This window comes from Littorina saxatilis, unplaced genomic scaffold (assembly GCF_037325665.1).
Source record: "Littorina saxatilis isolate snail1 unplaced genomic scaffold, US_GU_Lsax_2.0 scaffold_641, whole genome shotgun sequence".
Taxonomy (NCBI): Eukaryota; Metazoa; Mollusca; class Gastropoda; order Littorinimorpha; family Littorinidae; genus Littorina; species Littorina saxatilis.
In genome coordinates, this window is record NW_027129619.1 from 6,394 (window position 1) to 20,108 (window position 13,715).

At 42.0% G+C, this 13,715-nt stretch overlaps 1 long non-coding RNA gene across 2 annotated transcripts; it reads right to left on the reverse strand.

Annotated features, from left to right (window-relative positions):
* Window positions 1–270: 270 nt before the first annotated feature.
* Window positions 271–13,022, reverse strand: LOC138957856 (uncharacterized). Of its 2 annotated transcripts, XR_011453206.1 has the most exons (4): window positions 12,475–13,022; window positions 10,580–10,716; window positions 8,424–8,534; window positions 271–4,425 (listed from the first exon to the last, which is right to left on the reverse strand). It is a non-coding gene; the product is annotated as an uncharacterized lncRNA (long non-coding RNA). The 2 variants fall into 2 exon arrangements; XR_011453205.1 differs by lacking the exon at window positions 12,475–13,022 and having other exon boundaries at window positions 10,580–12,414.
* Between the last annotated feature and the right edge of the window lie 693 nt (window positions 13,023–13,715).

A 13,715-nucleotide genomic window follows, 5' to 3' on the forward strand; every position in this document is an offset into this window, starting at 1 on the left:
CGTACGTGACATGAAAACCCATGGTCATACAGCAAGACCCAGGGTCGTACAGCAAGATCCAGGGTCGTACAGCAAGACCCAGGGTCGTACAGCAAGACCCAGGGCCGTACAGCAAGACCCAGGGCCGTACAGCAAGACCCAGGGTCGTACAGCAAGACCCAGGGTCGTACAGCAAGACCCAGGGCCGTACAGCAAGACCCAGGGCCGTACAGCAAGACCCAGGGCCGTACAGCAAGACCCAGGGTCGTACAGCAAGACCCAGGGCCGTACAGCAAGACCCAGGGTCGTACAGCAAGACCCAGGGCCGTACAGCAAGACCCAGGGTCGTACAGCAAGACCCAGGGTCGTACAGCAAGACCCAGGGTCGTACAGCAAGACCCAGGGCCATGCATACATACATAACATATCGCGTATAGCCCAGCAGACTGCAAAGAGCCAATTTTTGTCTTGCTGTATGACTGGGAATTGCAGATATGTTCTTCAAAAGATTATGCCGTGTCTGAAGCATCAATATAAACGCTTATAGCTCACAGCTGAAAAGAACACTTCCTTACTAGTACGAAACCAAATGACAAACTATCAATTTGAATACAAAACAGCTTCATAAGAACTGCTCAAACAAGGACCAATAAAAGAGAAAACTGAAGACCGTGGCCTTAATCTTACAGGTTTGAAGTTAAAACAAGTTTTGCAAACAAAACATGTGAAAGAATGTTGTTATGCCTGAATATTAAAAAAAAAGTTAGTGTTCCCAGAAACATTTATTATATATATTATTATATTCAGACAAGGTTTTTGGGAACGTGGATATGGGGACCTTATTATGTTTTCATATATATATATTTAAATCCTACAAATAACATTTTCCAGAATGTCTTTTTATATTTGGGTACTAAGTCGACATATAAACCACAATGACAAATTTCAACTTTCTGCAAGCAGTTGAAAACGAGTTCCCAAATAACCGGCTGGTGTCAGAGTTAGCTTCATAAGAACTGCTCAAACAAGGACCAATAAAAGAGAAAACTGAAGACCGTGGCCTTAATCTTACAAGTTTGAAGTTAAAACAAGTTTTGCAAGCAATACATGTGACAGAATGTTGTTATGCCTGAATATTAAAAAAATTAGTTAGTGTTCCCAGAAACTTTTATTATATATATAATACAAGTTTCTGGGAACACTAACTTTAAAAAAAAATTAAATCGATCAACACACACACAAACAAACAAACATAACAACAATAAAAAAAAAAATTAAAAAAAAGGACATACATGTTCATGTCTTGTCGTTTTAAAAGTATAACTAAAAAAGAACTTATAACTAGATATTTAACAATGGTACATAGAACATCCAGAAAGTTGAAATTTCGCACTGTGGTTTATATGTCGACCTAGTACCCAAATATATATAGACATTCTGGAAAACGTTATTTGTTTAGGATTTAAATATATATGTGAAAACATAATATTAATAAGGTCCCCATATCCACGTTCCCCATATTCCTAAACAAATAACGTTTTCCAGAATGTCTATATATATTTGGGTACTAGGTCGACATATAAACAACAATGCCAAATTTCAAGTTTCTGGGAACACTAACTAATTTTTTTAAATATTCAGGCATAACAACATTCTTTCACATGTATTGTTTGCAAAACTTGTTTTAACTTCAAACTTGTAAGATTAAGGCCACGGTCTTCAGTTTTCTCTTTTATTGGTCCTTGTTTGAGCAGTTCTTATGAAGCTGTGTTGTATTCAAATTGATAGTTTGTCATTTGGTTTCGTACTAGTAAGGAAGTGTTCTTTTCAGCTGTGAGCTATAAGCGTTTATATTGATGCTTCAGACACGGCATCATCTTTTGAAGAACATATCTGCAATTCCCAGTCATACAGCAAGACCCAGGGTCATGCATGCATACCTACATAACTTGTATAGCCCAGCAAATAATAGTATTACATCAGGGTCTCATTTCGGGGTCGGACTTATCGCTATTTTGTTACTCAATTTCCTTGTCAGCTATTAAACTCTAAGACACCGGTACAAAATGTTTTCTTATTACGGAAGCCGAAGCGGGGTTTCGCGGGGTACCCCCGGGGTTCCGCAGGGTTTCGCGGAAAATAGCTACCGCACGCATACTGCATGCGTCAGACGTTCTCAACATCAACATTCCGCGATCGTCACCTGTGTTTCTGTTGAAGCTCCTGGAGTGACTCAGAATGTGTGTTGCCGTGTTCCACTCCCTTTTCGTTTTTTTCTTTTCTTCAAGCAAGACAGATAGTCATTGTAAATTTATCTGTGAGATTTCATTCAATTTTATTTGGGTTTAAACCGTTTTAATGACATTAAAATCATTTAAAGCTGTCGGTGTTGCTGTGTGTAGATTTCATTTATTTGTGCGAGTGCGTGCAGTTTGCATCGATGGTGCGATTAGTTTGAAAAATGTCCGATTACATTCCTCTTGACAACCTCAATTTCAAAATGAGCCCCTGTTATATTGTGGGTTTTTTTTGCTTAACGCCCAGCCGACCACGAAGGGCCATATCAGGGCGGTGCTGGTTTGACATATAACGTGCGCCACACACAAGACAGAAGTCGCAGCACACAAGACAGAAGTCGCAGCACAGGCTTCATGTCTCACCCAGTCACATTCTTCTGACACCGGACCAACCAGTCCTAGCACTAACCCCATAATGCCTGACGCCAGGCGGAGCAGCCACTAGATTGCCAATTTTAAAGTCTTAGGTATGACCTGGCCGGGGTTCGAACCCACGACCTCCCGATCACGGGGCGGACGCCTTACCACTAGGCCAACCGTGCCTGTGCCACTGTTATATGGTAAGATGTAATGAATAGGTTTGCTCTACATATTGCACCAACAGGCCAGCAAGTTGTCTCAATCTCTGTGCTATGTCATTTTTTCTAGCTGGTCCATATTTCTTCAGTAAGCTTTCGCCAAAAAGCAACAACATGCTGTCTTTGCCCACAACTTCAGCTAGTCCATCTTAAAACCGTGTCTTCATTTAGTGCTGAAGCTTTGTTCGCACATTCATACATGTTCTATTGTTGAGACAAGTATTTTGGTTAATTGCGGCTTGAATTATCTTCCCTGACGGATACATGCCTTTTTGAAGGAGATGCCCAAAACCATTTATTAAAGTTTGTATTTCAGCATGAGACCAGCTTGAATTTACGCTTGTCTTCATGAGCTTTGTCAACCTCTGCCTTTAATTATTTTTTTTTGTTTGTTTATTTTTTGCTTAACGTCCAGCCGACTACGCAGAGCCATATCAGGACGAGGAAGGGGGGGATGAAGGGGGCCACTTGTCAAGCGATTCCTGTTTACAAATGCACTAACCCATTACTTGTGTCCCAGCAGGCTTTAGTAAAACTAAATTAATACCTACTGGAAGATTACCAGTTTCCAGTATGTTAAAATAGGCTTAACCTATCTACTGCTGGACTTACATCAGAACACTAACAGATTAAACTATACATGAATCGCGAGACAAGCGGCAAGAGAAGAGATTTTTGGAAAAAATACAGGTGAATGAGCAAGATTAAGGCAGAAAAAAGAAAAGAATTCATGAAGAAAAAGAGAGCATGACAGGAAAGAGGAACCAAAAATCTACCTAACAGCAAACTAGAAAGCTCCTGCGGTTCCAAAAACAGGAGGGGCCTTTAATTTCTTAACCGCAGTGCCCCACTGCGGGAGCCTTTAATTAGGTAATAAACAATGCATGTTATTAGTAGTAGCAAAAGTATTTAGATATTATAAGAGTATGTCCACTAGAACCCGACATGTAGCATCTATATATAAATAAAATTTAAATAATATTGTGGCGGTTTCTGCGACTTCCATTACTCGCGCAGAAGCGTCTGATTGGAGAAACTAGAGGTCAAAGTATGTACCAAAATGTTGCTAACTTGACGTTGAGCAATGTAAAATAACATATTTTTTTTAAACAAACTTTGAACTCGAATTTCTCCAATCAGAAGATTCTGCACGAGTTTTGGAAGTCGCAGAAACCGTCACATATGATGGTGGCGGTATAAACATACCAAGCGGTTCTGCATGTGTGCGACATGTGTAGTCGCAATCCTTGACGGAGGAGTCATCGCTCCCCAAATCACCCACGATGCCGGTGTTGTCATTGCCCAAATCACCCACGATGCCGGTGTCGTCATTGCCCAAATCAGCCACGATGCCGGTGTCGTCATTGCCCAAATCAGCCACGAATTGCCCAAATCACCCACGATGCCGGTGTCGTCATTGCCCAAATCACCCACGATGCCAGTGTCGTCATTGCCCAAATCACCCACGATGCCAGTGTCTTCATTGCCCAAATCACCCACGATGCCAGTGTCGTCATTGCCCAAATCACCCACGATGCCGGTGTTGTCATTGCCCAAATCACCATGACCAACTGAAACAAAGATTAGTTTAAAATTATAGAATCTTTGCTTATTGTTGATTTATAACACCGACACAAGACAGACGATGGACCTTCTTGACTGTCACGACCTCAAACAGCATGTAGACGCTCCCACACGCAAAACACACATCATTGACTGGATTGTCACCCACGAGTCCACTGACCTGGTGTACGACATCCTGCTGAATGACTACCTCAGATCCGATCATTCTGCAGTTTTGTTCTCTCTTAAGATGGCCAAACCATCCAAACAGAAAAAGCGCGTAGTCCGCCGTAACCTCAAAGAAGTTAACACTGACACATTTCGCGCAGAAGCAGCCCGCCGACTGCTTGATCCTCCGGTATCCTCAGACCCTGTACGTCATTACGACTCCACTCTCAGCACACTTCTTGACGAACATGCACCCGCAAAAACCAAACTCATCGTAGATTGGCCTTCTGCACCCTCGATCACAGCTGAAGTTAAGTATACAAAACAGTTGCGTCGCCGAGCAGAGAGGAAGTTGCGAACCTCAAAGCTGGTAGTTGACAGACAGATTTACAACAAGCAAATGGAACATGCTCAGACACTCATCGCAGACGCCAAACAATCGCACTACAGCACCAAAATCTGTGAAACAACCTCTGCCAAAACACTCTTCTCCACAGTGAATGACCTTGTTGGCTGCTCTTCTGCTTCTCCCTTGCCCAACAACATCGACCCCTCCAAACTGTCGCAAGCTTTCTCTGATTACTTCCATAACAAGATCCAAACCATCCGTGACAAACTAGACAAAATCCCACACCAAAACTCTGAAACTTCTCCTGCATTTACAGGCACTCCCTTCACACACTTTCAGCCTCTCACTCTCACTGACCTGGAGAAAGTCCTCAAAGAAATGACCTTGAAAACCTGTGACCTTGACCCTCTTCCCACACAACTCTACTCTGACTGTCTTCCTGAACTCCTCCCTTCTATTCTCAAAATCATCAACACTTCTCTGCAAACAGGCACTGTCCCCAACTCCTTTAAGACTGCTATTGTCAAACATCTACTGAAGAAACCATCGCTCGACCCAAACACTCTCAGCAACTACCGCCCTGTCTCAAACCTTTCCTTCATCTCCAAACTCCTTGAAAGAGTCGTCCTAAAACAACTCAACTCTCACCTTCTTTGCAACAATCTTCTCTCTCCGCTTCAATCTGCCTATCGTCCTCACCACTCCACCGAAACTGCCCTTCTCAAAATCACTACTGATCTCCTCCTTGCCACTGACCAAGCTGAAATCTCTGCCGTCGCTCTACTTGATCTATCAGCGGCCTTTGACACAGTCGACCACAACATCCTCCTTCAACGCCTTCAGTACACCTTTGGTATCCATAGCACAGCTCTTTCTTGGTTCTCTTCTTATTTCACCGACCGCTACCAGACTGTTTCGATTGACAAACTGAACTCTGACCCCATCAGGCTTGAGTGCGGAGTCCCTCAGGGCTCAGTCCTTGGGCCTGTACTAATTACTCTCTACACTCAACCTCTTGACCACATCCTTGACCGACACAACGTTCTCCACCACTCTTTTGCCGACGACTCTCAACTTCACAACAGCTCTTCCCCTGACCAGTCTGAATCTCTTCTTTCCTCTATCTCTGACACTATCACTGACGTGCAGAATTGGATGACAGAAATCAAACTTCAGCTCAATAGCAACAAAACTGAAGCTATCCTAGTAGGCACTACATCCAAACTCTCCAAAGCCACTTCCGACTCTCTTCAACTCTCTGACTCTTCTGTCCCTCTGTCTTCTGCTGTCAAAAACCTCGGAGTCACTCTAGACAACACCCTTTCCATGAAACAACACATCTCTTCTGTCTCTCGCACCTGCTACTTCCAACTCCGCCGCATCGCCACTATCCGCAAGTACCTCACCACAGATGCTACCGCCAAACTGGTCACGTCCACCATTCTCTCACGTCTTGACTATTGTAACTCTCTCTTGGCGGGTCTTCCCTCTTCTTCTATCTCTCGTCTCCAACGCATTCAAAATAGCTCTGCCCGTCTTGCCTTACGAAAGAAAAAGGGAGATCATATCACCCCCCTCCTAAATCAGCTCCACTGGTTGCCCGTTCCTGCCCGTATCACATACAAAATCAACACTCTCACCTACAAATGCCTCCATGGTCTCGCCCCTGCCTATCTCTCCGACTCTCTCTCTCTCTATGTCCCTTCACGAGCACTCAGATCATCTGCCGACTCCCTCAAGCTCAACATCCCCCACACCAAACTCAAAACAGCAGGTCAACGCTCATTTTCTTTCCAAGCACCTAGCCAATGGAACACACTACCTCTCCCCCTCCGTCAACAACAGTCCCTCGAATCATTCAAATCTGCACTCAAGACATTCCTTTTTTCCACATAATCCATGCATTCTACACTGCCCACCCCAATACAATACAATACAATACAATAACTTTATTAATCTCTAAAAGAGAAATTACATTGCTGAGCGTTTGTGTCCGTAATAATAACATACATAAAACATTCAAAATAAACATTTGTTCTTTGTCCTGAGAAAATATAGCACATTGGTTATCACATAAGAAAGTATATTAAAAATAAATTAACATGCATTCACCATCAACAATGCACAAAAGAAAGTCAGCACCTTGCCGGTTATCACATATTGTCTAAGAGAGTAGAATAAGAGTATATAATCATGCAAAACAAAATCAACAATACTGAAACAATACAGAACACTGACCCCGTGCATCAGAGCGACAACACCAGCATCTACCGCCCCACCTGAGAATTGAAGATGTGAATTGCAGATGGAATGAACGAATTTCTGTAGCGTGTGGATCTTGCGGTTGGTTGTCTGAATCTGTTGCTCCTGTCTGTCCGTCTACTGTCAAATTCCGGTCTGAGTGGGTGCGAGTCGTCAGCCAAAATCTTCTGTACCTTGTCAGTCAGTCGTCGTTCATGTGTTGATGTGAAATTGTCCTGCTTCCTCCCAACCACCCCACTTGCTTTCCTGATGAATTTATCTAATCTATCCCTGTCTTGCTTGTTGATGTTGCCACCCCAACACACGGAGCCAAAGTACAACACACTATTGCACGTTGAAGTGTAAAACATCTGAAGGATTTCTTGTCTGCAGATGTTAAAAGACCTGAGTTTTCTCAAAAAGTACAGGCGAGAGTGGAGTTTCTTCACAAGGGCATCAGAGTTTGGTTTCCATGTCAACTTATTGTCTATAATCACCCCCAAATACCTATACTGCTCTACCTTCTCTACGACCTCCCCCTTGATCACTATCTCCCTGTGTACATGTTCCCCCCTCCTGTTGTCCATTATCATTGTCCATCCCACCTTGAATAACTGTACATATTTTAATGGTTGCTGGTGTGTGTGTGTTGGTGACTTTAAGTCTCCGTGTGTGTGAATGAGTGTATGTGCGCCTTGAGTCGCCTGTTGGGGAGATATGTGCGCGTTATAAATATTCGTATTATTATTATTATTTATGTCAAACACTCTACCGTACCTCGAAATGTTTTAGCTCTTTGCTCAAGTGCTATTATTATTATTATTAGCATTGCTTAACGTCTAGCCGACTACGGAGAGCCTTCTCAAGATATCCCCATGCTGCCAACTAAAAAACAACAAAAAACATCATTGGCGGTCTGTCACTAGCCCCGTAGATGAACCCGACATGTAGCATCTATATATAAATAAAATTTAAATAATATTGTGGCGGTTTCTGCGACTTCCATTACTCGTGCAGAAGCTTCTGATTGGAGAAACTACAGGTCAAAGTTTGTCCCAAAATGTGTTATTATTATTTCACGTTGCTTAACATCTAGCCTGTGTTGCTAACTGGATGTTGAGCAATGTGAAATAATAATAAGAACATTTGGGAACAAGCTTTGACCTCGAGTTTCTCCAATCAGAAGTTCTGCACGAGTAGTGGAAGTCTCAGAAACCGTCACTTATGATGGTGGCGGTATAAACATACCAAGCGGTTCTGCATGTGTGCTCGTCACGTCGCAATCCTTGACGGAGGGGTCATCGCTGCCCAAATCACCCACGATGCCGGTGTTGTCATTGCCCAAATCACCATGACCAACTGAAACAAAGATTAGTTTAAAATTATAGAATCTTTGCTAATTATTGATTTATGTCACTCTATCGTAAATAAGAACAAAAAGTCCCAGTCTCTAGGCTGGGGGAGGATGGAATCTGTGGCATCCCGGAGGCCGTCATTGCCCCCACGACTTCAAAGAGAGAGAGAGAGAGAGAGAGAGAGAGAGAGAGAGAGAGAGAGAGAGAGAGAGACTTCAAAGAGAGAGAGAGAGACTTCAAAGAGAGAGAGAGAGAGAGAGAGAGAGAGAGAGAGAGAGAGAGAGAGAGAGAGAGAGAGAGAGAGAGAGAGAGAGAGAGAGAGAGAGAGAGAGAGAGAGAGAGAGAGAGAGAGAGAGAGAACCAACGTATGGTTCCTGATGGCTTTCTTGCCTGAAGAGTGAAGTCAGGTGTATGTAATTTCATCGTTGCATGCACAACAGAAACTTCTTAATCATAAACTCCATTATCTTTTTTGAGAATCTAACTCCTTCATCCACTTCCAAGACCATTTATTTGGATGTTTTGCCTCACTTGGCAACTTGTCGTCAAGCTGATTTGCACATGGGTCTCCATTCTTGAAAAAATCCACGCTTTCACTTATCGTGGTGGCCATTTTGAATGTAAAACAGGAAGTGACCACAAAGGGAAGCAAAGACTTGTGGGAGAAAAAGTGAATCTTTTTGAGACAAGTGAGGCCCTGATAAGGATGTTTAGGGAAAATGTAACTTTTGAAAACATAGGTAAATGTAAACATCCTTGTCAGGGCCTCACTTGTCTCAAAAAGATTGCAAGCGCTTACGATCTGCAACGCTGGGCTGTTTGACGAAATTATATTTATTATATCGCGCATGCACAAGATGTTTGAAAATGCGGGAATTGGTATTTCTTTGCGTGAAAAGGCGCGCATCCAAATTTTATTTTTGCGGGATTTCTTTCATATTTGCGGGAATGCGCGGTCTAGAATCGACACTGCGACAGATCAAAACGTGTCAGAAGGTTTTTGCCAGAATGGAAGGACGAATTTCCTTGGTTAGATTTCGACAGTGGAGTGTGCGTGAGCGCAACTCCATGACTGTGTGTAGGGGTGGCGACGAGTTTTTGCATTCAGATTGTGGGTAACCTGATTTTTGTGCGGGTAAGTTAAAAATGACATGTTACATACCCGGGGAAAGCTGAATTGACAAAAATGTGGCCACCCCTGCGTCCCGTGACAGTAAGGTGGGTTCGTATCATGAAGGAGTTAACAAAAGTGACATTTAGCCCTAATGACAGTGAGGGGCGACATTTGTATTATAGCCTACAACAATACAAATGTCGCCCCTCACTGTCATCAAAGGGTACGAGTCGTGCATCCCTCTCATTACTAGTACTATTGATTGCCAGCACTAAGAAAACTATTAGGAAAGGATGTATTTTTCAAATAAGTCCAGAGGCTATTTAACTTAGTAGCAATGGACTTCAGACTTTTTATGGAAGAGAACAAATTCCAAAATGATAGGTTTTAAATCGTTTTAAGTAGGGCTAGGCGAGGCGCTCTCTTGCCAACATTGCGTCATAATCTGAAAGGTTCCGCGACGCAATATTCCTGATCCTGATACTTAGCTGCGTCGATATCATCGGAAAATGCACTTTCCAAACCTACTTGTGATATAGACTGCGCACATTTCTTTGCAACCAAACAGCGCCGAAACTCAATTATGTAAGACAGATCTCTTACTTTATCAACATCAGTGGTTGTCTATTGACAACTTGATGCGGCATGCGTGTTCAGATTGTTACGCGAAGCTGTGGTTCACTCTCCCATCTCTGTCAAAATGGCGGAAGGCCGAATCAAGCCACCAGCCACACGTCACTTCCGGAGAGGGACATTATTTTCTTTCGTTTTCTCCCGAGCTTTTGAGAATACGGGTTAGAAAAGTGAGTCATTATCTTCACTGGAACATATTGAATACGAACTCTAGCGCATAAGTCATTAAATTGAAAGAAGAAAGAGAAACAAATGGTTATTTCAGTATTTTTTTTTACCATGGAGACAGCCTTTAAACTTACCACAGATATGTCGTCAGGACATGAATCCAGCCAATGTGTGACTTTCGTGGTCTCGTATACACATGGAATTGCGAAGTTCTGAAGACATGGGCTTGTGAAGTTGTGTTGAAGTGGACTTGGACGGGATTTGTCGTGTTCTGTAGACCCAAAACACTGATTTGTACATTCATGTGTTGGAAAACACAGGATTTCCATTTCGTAAAGTTTCAATCAAGCCGCCATTCGTGTTTCAATTTTCAGCTACTTGAATCTAGTTTTGCCTTTCCATATTTGGCTAATCATTATGAGCTATTAAAGGGGCACGCCATAGCTATAGTTCGGACAATTTGCATCGAGTCTATCAGAATCCTCACCTTCCAAACTGTAATATTCCCACGTTCCACATCCACAAACCCTGCATAGCTACAGAAAGCAGAAATGTTTGAAGAACTAAATCCTTGCGCGCATTTATGTGTAGTGGAAGTGAGTGACAAGCCAGAGCTACGCTTCACTCACAACCCAATTTGGCAACCGTCAGTTTAAAGCAATTTAATTGCAGATAAATGTCAGTTATAACCCTCTATTTCTGATCAGGTCTCCATGCAATCACTTTTTGTTCTTCCAGTCTATTTAGATAGCTGGGATAATATTGCAGAGGGACGTCCTCATGAATATTTCATCTACATCAGTGTTGCTGCCAGCGTTAGAGGACAATAGGTCATTTGGACCTGACCGTAAGAAATCAATAGGTCCAAATGTCCTGGCTTTAAAAAAGTAATAGGTCTTACCGTCTACAATTGACCGCGGCACCCTTGTTAATTTTAAAGTAAATCACAAATTTGTGTCAGCACACACGCATGTGTGTGTGTTTGTGTGTGAGTGTGGGAGGGGAAAGAGAGAGAGAGGGAGCTGATTTTCCACAATAAGTTATAACGTGACTTCAAATTAATTTTGCCATTTAATGACAATAAACGTTCAACTTTGGCAATTGCCAGAAACTTAAACTGCCAACCGTCAGAATCAACCAGGTAAACATGGTTAGATCACGCCACCTATTTGTCAAATATGATATGAACTTAAAATAAATGGGGAAAAATGACTAGAATATTCAAGGACTCCTGAAACAAAAAGGTAACATTTGAAACACTAGCTGTGTTGGTCCTAGAGTACAGTGTCACTGCCATTCCTAGGTACTGGTGGATTTTCAGAGAACAGCCTCCTGGAACAGAGAGTGGAGTGTACACTAGTACGACCTCATCTAGAATACGGCAATCCTGCCTGGTTTCCGAGACTAGTACGCCAATCAACATCAATCGCAAGAGTCCAAAGAAGAGCTACTAAACTGATTTACGAAATAAAAGACTACACATATGAAGAGAGACTAAGATACTTGACTTTGCCTACACTAAAGGCAAGAAGAAAGAGAGGGGACCTAATACAAGCGTATATAATATTTAACGACATTGATGACACTAACAAAGATTTCTTTTTTAAATCACCGCAGACTAACATTGTTGTAACACGTAACAGTACTGACAAAATACAAAAAGAAAGACATGATAATAACAATACAAGAAAATTTGCTTTCAGCTATAGAGTTACAAATGACTGGAACAAACTAACAACTAACATTAAACGGGCTCCCAGTACAAATGCTTTCAAGAACCTCATTGACAAACACAACGCTGGACACGACAGTCGTTGCAATAGTCACTCCCGGTGCACTTCACTTCAGTGATTGCCTTCGAGGGCCGATTAGACAGCCATTGACCAGAACTATCAATTCACAGCGGAATTCCCACTCAGAAGAGACTCCTTCGATGCGAAGAAGCCCTCTCAAATCTTCAATGCCTAACTCAAATAAATAGATATAACACTGTTCTTATAAAGTGCGCTACATAAAATCTAAGGCTTACCTGTACGAGTGGTGTGCCTGATTGTACGAAAGGGAAAAAAAATCCCATGCAGCGACCATGTTCATTGTTCAGATTTCTTGAAAAGGCCCGGATCGCTTATCGCTTACGCTCTAAACAATAATAAATATTTCACTGAGGTAAAGCAATTATTTCCAAATGTTCAGAAAATATAAGATAAACTTGTGAAATAAACCTGTAAAATAGTTATTTTACAGTTTTATTTTACACAGCAATGTTAAAAAAAAAAAGAGAGAGAGAGATAATTTTTTTTTTTTTTTTAGTGTCGTAAGCACAAGAATGCTAAAAGCTCAGAAGAGATTGTTTGACGATGCAGAGATCTGTAGCAAGGGAAGGGGGACAACCAAGTCAGAACTCAAATGCTTTTGGGAACACGAGTTAAAACCCCTCAATGGTCAAGCTGAACACGAAAATTACATTTTGAGGTTACCTTGGATATGAGAACATGCTAATGTTCCCATAACCACAGAATGTTCCCAGATCCACGCTCTCACACTTACAGATGTCCCCAGATCCAAGACATTTTAAAAGTATATATATATATATAAAACATCAGAAATTGTGAAAGAAACAATTGAAAGTCAGCAGAGACTTTCTTCGAGATTTGTTAAAATCTCTTAGCAGAGATAGAGAGAGAATTAATTATCCCTTCACAGACAGCCTATTGGGAGCATCAGACCCTCCTCAAGGGGGACCGAGATTTACAGAGCAAAGTCCCTTTGTGGGGGACGTATCGCAAGGTAATCTAGTCCTGAGGAGGACCATTGTATTTGTACCTAGACCAGACACGTGTTTCGACACTATTGTGTCTCATCAGTGGTCAGGTGGTACTGATGGCGAGAGTTGTCAACCCATGGTATCCAACTAAGAAGCAAACCATTCTCTGAATGGTAGCTTCTGTTGGCATGGGAGACTACCCTCATCTGACAACCCCAAGAGGATATCTGTGAAGGGAAACACTTTGATTTAAGGCCAAAGTGTAGAATTGATATTTATTAAGAAAGAATTTAGAAATTTAGACAAGTTTTAACCAAGAAATTAGGTTAAAACAAGGGAAATTTGAAAAAGCCTAAAGGGAGGTAACTCTGTACCAGCCTGCAGATCCAGAAATGGATACGCGAACAAGTTAGATCTAATTTTGAAAAGGTTAAACAGGAAAAGCGGTCAACTTTTCACTGCTGTTCAACACAGGACTTGGTAAAGAAGAAGTTTTCTGCTTTATT